At 41.5% G+C, this 7,902-nt stretch overlaps 1 protein-coding gene across 1 annotated transcript in view; it reads left to right on the top strand.

Annotated features, from left to right (window-relative positions):
* The first annotated feature begins 7,251 nt into the window (after window positions 1–7,251).
* Window positions 7,252–7,902, top strand: part of LOC128684658 (queuosine-tRNA galactosyltransferase-like) — a 46,277-nt gene continuing 45,626 nt past the window's right edge. Inside the window, exon 1 of the mRNA XM_053770936.2 lies at window positions 7,252–7,320. The gene's annotated coding sequence lies outside the window, so the exon portion shown is untranslated. The remainder of the gene's footprint in view (window positions 7,321–7,902) is intronic.

Below are 7,902 nucleotides of genomic sequence, written 5' to 3'. Positions count from 1 at the left end.
GATACACTCTCAGGGTAGAAAGATACTCTCTCAGGGTAGAAAGATACACTCTCAGGGTAGAAAGATGCTCTCTCAGGGTAGAAAGATACACTATCAGGGTAGAAAGATACTCTCTCAGGGTAGAAAGATACACTCTCAGGGTAGAAAGATACTCTCTCAGGGTAGAAAGATACACTCTCAGGGTAGAAAGATACTCTCTCAGGGTAGAAAGATACACTATCAGGGTAGAAAGATACACTCTCTGGGTAGAAAGATACTCTCTCAGGGTAGAAAGATACCCTTTCAGGGTAGAAAGATACACTCTCAGGGTAGAAAGATATACTCTCAGGGTAGAAAGATACACTCTCAGGGTAGAAAGATACACTCTCAGGGTAGAAAGATACACTATCAGGGTAGAAAGATACTCTCTCAGGGTAGAAAGATACGCTCTCAGGGTAGAAAGATACCCTCTCAGGGTAGAAAGATACTCTCTCAGGGTAGAAAGATACACTCTCAGGGTAGAAAGATACATTGTCAGGGTAGAAAGATACACTCTCAGGGTAGAAAGATACATTCTCAGGGTAGAAAGATACACTCTCAGGGTAGAAAGATACATTCTCAGGGTAGAAAGATACACTCTCAAGGTAGAAAGATACATTCTCAGGGTAGAAAGATACACTCTCAGGGTAGAAAGATACGCTCTCAGGGTAGAAAGATACCCTCTCAGGGTAGAAAGATACACTCAGGGTAGAAAGATACACTCTCAGGGTAGAAAGATACACTCTCATGGTAGAAAGATACACTCTCAGGGTAGAAAGATACTCTCTCAGGGTAGAAAGATACTCTCTCAGGGTAGAAAGATACTCTTTCAGGGTAGAAAGATACACTCTCATGGTAGAAAGATACACTCTCAGGGTAGAAAGATACTCTCTCAGGGTAGAAAGATACTCTTTCAGGGTAGAAAGATACCCTCTCAGGGTAGAAAGATACTCTCTCAGGGTAGAAAGATACTCTCTCAGGGTAGAAAGATACACTCTCAGGGTAGAAAGATACACTCTCAGGGTAGAAAGACACTCTCAAGGTAGAAAGATACACTTTCAAGGTAGAAAGATACACTCTCAGGGTAGAAAGATACCCTCTCAGGGTAGAAAGATACACTCTCAAGGTAGAAAGATACACTCTCAGGGTAGAAAGATACACTCTCAAGGTAGAAAGATACATTCTCAGGGTAGAAAGATACACTCTCGCGGTAGAAAGATACACTTTCAGGGTTACCTGGAGGTTACCTGGATGTTATTCCGGGGATCAACGCCCCCGCGGCCCGGTCCATGACCAGGCCTCCCGATGGATCAGGGCCTGATCAACTAGGCTGTTACTGCTGGCCGCACGCAGTCCAACGTACGAGCCACAGCCCGGCTGATCCGGCACTGACTTTAGGTATCTGTCCAGCTCTCTCTTGAAGGCAGCCAGGGGTTTATTGGCAATTCCCCTAATGCTTGATGGGAGGCTGTTGAACAGTTTTGGGCCCCGGACACTTATGGTGTTTTCTCTTAATGTACCAATGGCGCCCCTACTTTTTATTGGCGGCATTTTGCATCGCCTGCCCAGTCTTTTACTTTCGTAGGGAGTGATTTCTGTGTGCAGATTTGGGACCATTCCTTCCAAGATTTTCCAAGTGTAGATTATGATATATCTCTCCCTCCTGCGTTCCAACGAGTACAAGTCAAGTGCTTCCAAGCGTTCCCAGTAGTTAAGGTGCTTGACAGAACTTATTCGTGCAGTAAAGGATCTCTGTACACTCTCTAGATCTGCGATTTCACCTGTTTTGATTGGAGATGTTAATGTACAGCAGTATTCCAGCCTAGAGAGAACAAGTGATTTGAAAAGGATCATCATGGGCTTGGCATCTCTCGTTTTGAAAGTTCTCATTATCCATCCTATCATTTTCTTTGCACGTGCGATCGTGGCACTGTTGTGATCCTTGAAAGTGAGATCCTCAGACATTACTACTCCCAGGTCCCTTACATTATTTTTCCGCTCTATTGTATGGCCGGAGTCAGTAGTATACTCTGTTCTAGTTATTATCTCCTCCAGTTTTCCATAACGGAGTAGTTGGAATTTGTCCTCATTGAACATCATATTGTTTACCGTTGCCCACTGGAAAACTTTGTTTATATCTTCTTGGAGGTTAACCGCGTCCTCAGCAGATGACAGCCTCATGCAGATCCTAGTATCATCCGCAAAGGATGATACGGTGCTGTGGTGTATATCTCTGTTTATGTCCGATATGAGGATAAGGAATAAGATGGGGGCGAGTACTGTGCCTTGTGGAACAGAGCTCTTCACTATGGCAGCCTCCGATTTAACTCTGTTGACCACTACTCTTTGTGTTCGATTTGTTAGGAAGTTGAAGATCCATCTCCCCACTTTCCCAGTTATTCCTTTAGCACGTATTTTATGGGCTATTACGCCATGATCGCATTTGTCAAATGCTTTTGCAAAGTCTGTTTATATCACATCTGCATTCTGATTTTCTTCCAGTGCATCCAAGGCCATGTCATAGTGATCCAGTAGTTGTGAGAGGCAGGAGCGACCTGCCCTGAACCCATGTTGCCCTGGATTGTGCAGATTTTGGGAATCCAGGTGATTTGCAATCCTGCTTCTTAGCACTCTTTCAAAGATTTTTATGATGTGGGACGTCAGAGCTATTGGTCTATAGTTCTTAGCTAATGCTTTGCTGCCACCTTTATGGAGTGGGGCTATATCCGTTGTTTTAAGTGACTGTGGAATTTCACCCATGTCCAAGCTCCTCCTCCATAGTGTACTTAGGGCACGCGAGAGGGGTTTCTTGCAGTTCTTAATGAAAACAGAGTTCCACGAGTCTGGGCCCGGGGCTGAGTGCATAGGCATGTTATCAATGGCTTTTTCGAAATCTATCGGAGTTAGGGTAATGTCGGAAATCTGGCATGCATTTATGGAGTTTTGAGGCTCATTCATGAAGAAATCATTTGGGTCGTCGATCCTCAGACCGATTAGTGGTTCACTAAACACAGAGTCATACTGGGATTTCAATATTTCACTCATTTCCTTGTTGTCGTCTGTGTAAGTCCCATCCTGTCTGAGTAAGGGCCCGATACTAGATGTGGTATTTGCCTTGTTTTTGGCATATGAAAAGAAATATTTTGAATTTCTTTCAATTTCACTAATAGCTTTAAGCTCCTCCTGCTTCTCCTGGTTCCTGTAAGAGTCATTTAGCTTAAGTTCGATAGTTTCCACTTCCCTGGTCAGCGCCTCCTTTCGTGTATCAGATATTCTAGCACTCCTAAGGAGCTCAGTGACTCTTCGTCGTCTTCTGTAGAGGGAGCGTCTTTTTCTCTCCAGTTTACTCCTGCTCTTCTTCTTTCTTAGGGGAATATGCCTAGAACATGCTTCGGCTACCAGGAAGTTGATCCTTTCAAGGCACTGGTTTGGATCCATGTCATTTAAGACATCTTCCCAACATGTTTCGTTTAGGACATGGTTTACCTGGTCCCAGTTGATGTTCTTGTTGTTGAAATTGTATTTTGTGAAGACACCTTCACAGGTACATGCATTCTGCTGTTCAGGACCCCTATGCATGTATGTCTGGACTTCAATTAGATTGTGATCGGAATTAGTTGTTTTTGATATTCTTATGTCTCTTATCAGGTTCTCATTATTTGTGAAGATAAGGTCAAGTAGAAAGATACACTCTCAGGGTAGAAAGATACACTCTCAGGGTAGAAAGATACACTCTCAAGGTAGAAAGATACACTCTCAGGGTAGAAAGATACACTCTCAGGGTAGAAAGATACACTCTCAGGGTAGAAAGATACACTCTCAGGGTAGAAAGATACACTCTCAAGGTAGAAAGATACACTTTCAAGGTAGAAAGATACACTCTCAGGGTAGAAAGATACACTCTCAGGGTAGAAAGATACACTCTCAAGGTAGAAAGATACATTCTCAGGGTAGAAAGATACACTCTCACGGTAGAAAGATAACATAAGAACATAAGAATGTAGGAACACTGCAGAAGGCCTACTGGCCCATACGAGGCAGGTCCTTATCAAAACGACATCTACCTAAAGCTACTCAAGAAATAACTCCCGTACCCCTTGACACCAATCAAACCCAGCCCCTCCCACTCATATATTTGTCCAGTCTTCTTAAAGCTACCCAAGGTCCTAACCTCTATCACCCCACTGGGAAGACTGTTCCACGCATCTACAACTCTGTTAGAAAACCAGTACTTACCTATGTCCTTTCTAAATCTAAATTTATCCAACTTAAATCCATTATTCCTGGTTCTTACCTGGTTCGACACCCTCAGTACTTTATTAATGTCTCCCTTGTTTATGCCCGTCATCCACTTATACACTTAAATGATATCTCCCCTCATTCTACGCCTCTCCAGAGAGTGGAGATTTAAGGCTTTAAGTCTATCTTCATACGGGAGGTTCCTTACACAGTAAATCATTTTAGTCATTCTTCTCTGTATGTTCTCTAATGAGTCTATGTCCATCCTGTAGTAAGGGGACCAAAACTGAGCAGCATAATCTAAATGAGGCCTCACTAGTGATGTATAGAGCTGTAAAATAACTTTTGGACTTCTGTTACTTATACTTCTTGAGATAAATCCAAGTAATCTGTTGGCCTTGTTGCGCACACTGAGGCACTGCTGTCTTGGCTTTAGATTTCTGCTTACCATGACTCCCAAGTCTTTTTCACATTCTGTATGACCAAGCTCTACTTCACCTAGATTATAGCTTCGAGGGTTATTTTCATTACCAAGGGCAAGTACCTTACACTTATCCACATTAAATTTCATCTGCCATTTCTCAGACCAAGACATTAATTTGTTCAAATCGTCCTGGAGTTCATTGATATCCTCCTCAGAGTGAATTATACGGCCTATCTTTGTATCATCAGCAAACTTACTCATGTCACTAGTAATCCCTTCATCAAGGTCATTAATGTAAATTATGAACAAGAGAGGGCCTAAAACTGATCCTTGTGGAACGCCACTAGTGACTAATCCCCATTCAGATTTCACTCAGGGTAGAAAGATACACTCTCACGGTAGAAAGACACACTCTCAGGGTAGAAAGACACACTCTCAGGGTAGAAAGATACACTCTCACGGTAGAAAGACACACTCTCAGGGTAGAAAGATACACTCTCAGGGTAGAAAGATACATTCTCAGGGTAGAAAGGTACACTCTCAGGGTAGAAAGACACACTCTCAAGGTAGAAATATACACTCTCAGGGTAGAAAGATAAAGTCTCAAGTTAGAAAGATACACTTTCAGGGTAGAAAGATAAACACTGTTAGTAAATGAAAATGACGAAACTGAAGAATGGAATTTGGACCTGGACTGCGACAAAGAATATGAAGTAGAATTTACAATTTTACGTGGTCACGCTACTGAGGGATGCTTCTCTCGTGACTGTCCTGGCATACAAGTACTCACTCACACTGTCCAAAGGAGTTTCTCATAGGTCACCAGGAAGCGACTAAGAAGCACTGCAACACTTGCATTCTTTCATGTTGACGCAGTTGAATAGGAAATTCTTATGAGTATTGACTCAAATGAAGTTGACAAAACTGCTGAAACTAGTGAACTACTGAGAAATCCCCTCACTTTATAAGGTAAAATGAAGCATTAATGTTTAAATTATAATTGTTTTCTTGAGAAATGTTCAGTCGGAAGTGGTAACCTGCATCCTTTTTTAGCGACATTAATATGTGTATTTTTTTGCATTCTCTCTCCTATAGGTGACATTTAAATAGCTATAAAAACTCATGAAACTTGAAAAATAAGTGTCTAATTTACAACTTTAATCATACAAAACTTTCAACTCATAATTATTCATGACGACCTCTGTGTGAGTTATATTCTGTTAACTGTTACTGGGATACTGAGTTGTTGTTTGTAGTGATAAACAAGTCTACCAATTATCATGATAACTGACAAATAAAATTATTTATATAAAATATTAAACGAAATCGATTGATGTGTGTTTTATGAGTGTGGAACGAATCTTTAATATTTTTACATAAGTAATATCAAATGTTATATCATTACGGACAAAACATCCACTTCAGTCCTAAATAAAATTAAACAACAATCAAAATAGATATAGTAAGTGAGCCTCTCTGTTCTGAATGCCTGGGCTGAAATTTAATTTTAGTCTGCCCCTGTTCACTGTGTGAAGTCAGACCAAGGCCCAGAAAGAGTCCGGAGATCCAACTAGTCCCTTCAAGGTTCCACTGAGCGTTGTATAATACTAAAAACTTGCCTGGGAAGTAAGTAAGAGTAGTTTTCGCGCTCTTGATAAGCACCAAAAACTTAGTAGTGGAGGGAGCCGTGAAAGTGGCCTCCCTCGGTTGACTTACTGTGAAACACACAGGATCCTTCTCATCTAATGCACTAGCAGTAATCGTCGCCAATGAACAAACTCCCCTGGCTTGTTGAAGAACACTTTGAGCAAGGCACTTAGCGGCCACGAAGCCAGTGATCGAAGCAAAGCATATGTCTTGAGGAGCAAGGCAACCTATAACATGTGACAAGTACTGACTCCGGTCCGCCAACACAGTGAGTAAACATGGTAGAGGACTTCATCGTGTAAATGAGTAGAGGTGATTACCTAAGTGGTTGGTCACTGGCGAATTAGCTTCTGAGTTGCAAGGGGGAGGTAAAATAAAACAGCCCTTACTTGAACCTAGAATGGTAAGTGGCAAAGACAGCCCTTACTGGGACCTAGAATGGAGGCAGAGACAGCCCTTACTGGTACTTAGAATGATAAGTGGCAGAGACAGCCCTTACTGGTACCTACAGTGATCCTTACTTGGACCTAGAGTAATACTTCCTTGAGAATAAAGTGATTCTTACTGGAGCCTAGAGTGATCCTTACTGGAGAATAAAGTGATCCTTACTGGAGCCTAGAATGATCCTTTCTGGAGCCTTTTCTAAATCCATGAATACAATGAAAATTTGCTTATCTTTATCTTCAATGTAAACACTTGGTCTACACATCCCCTACTCTTCCTAAAGCCTCCTTGCTCCTCCTCAGTCCTACTCTCTGTTTTATCCATAATTCTTTTATTATACACAATTCTCTACAGTGTACAGTATATATATACATAAAATGCAGGTGACTCTAAGAAAAATATCGTTCTAGTATCTCCTTATTTTGTTCTTACATACCAGTAAACTTTAATACCTTTTCATTAATAACCTGTCGTTCTCCCCAGTTGGCTATGCTAAAAACAAGGCGGTGCACCAGAGCCATGGGAAGTTCCTCTGCTTTCTTGATGCGGTAAGATAGAGGTACTCTTTGTATTTCACTACAATTCAAGTTTTTTTTTTTAAGTTATAGTGCAGTATCTGGAACAATTAACAAATCTCCCTCAAGACGACGTTTCGGTCTGTCCTGGACCATGGACAAAGGTGCAAGACAGACCGAAACGTCACGAGCCTTCAATTAGTGTAGGTTATTTGTGATTTTTCTTAGAGTTAGTTTTATTCCCTGACATACCACTCTCGAGTTTTAAGTATAAAATTCTTAATATACTTTGGAACCATTTGAATTATTTAAATAAATGCAGATAAAAATAAACATTTTTTTAATAATGTGTATGACTCAGGTGAGAACAGAGTTTTCTGTGGTTTGTTGCTCGGTCTAAAAGCCATTGGCTAGCAGGCGCAGGACCACGTTCCACCTAGGGGCAGGTGTAGTTGGGAAAGTCACCTTACACCTGCAGCCCCTGTTCACCTAGCAGTAAGTTGGTACCTGGGTGTTAGAGCACTTTTATTGGTCGCATCCTGAGGGAAGGGGATCAAAGGACCCCAGTGGAAATAAGCCGAATATAATGGCTTTATTGCGTTATCCCGGTTATTA

The sequence above is a fragment of the Cherax quadricarinatus genome, chromosome 5 (assembly GCF_038502225.1).
Source record: "Cherax quadricarinatus isolate ZL_2023a chromosome 5, ASM3850222v1, whole genome shotgun sequence".
NCBI classification, from domain to species: domain Eukaryota; kingdom Metazoa; phylum Arthropoda; class Malacostraca; order Decapoda; family Parastacidae; genus Cherax; species Cherax quadricarinatus.
The sequence above is the reverse complement of the archived record's forward strand: the minus strand, read 5'-3'. Positions and strand labels throughout refer to the sequence as shown.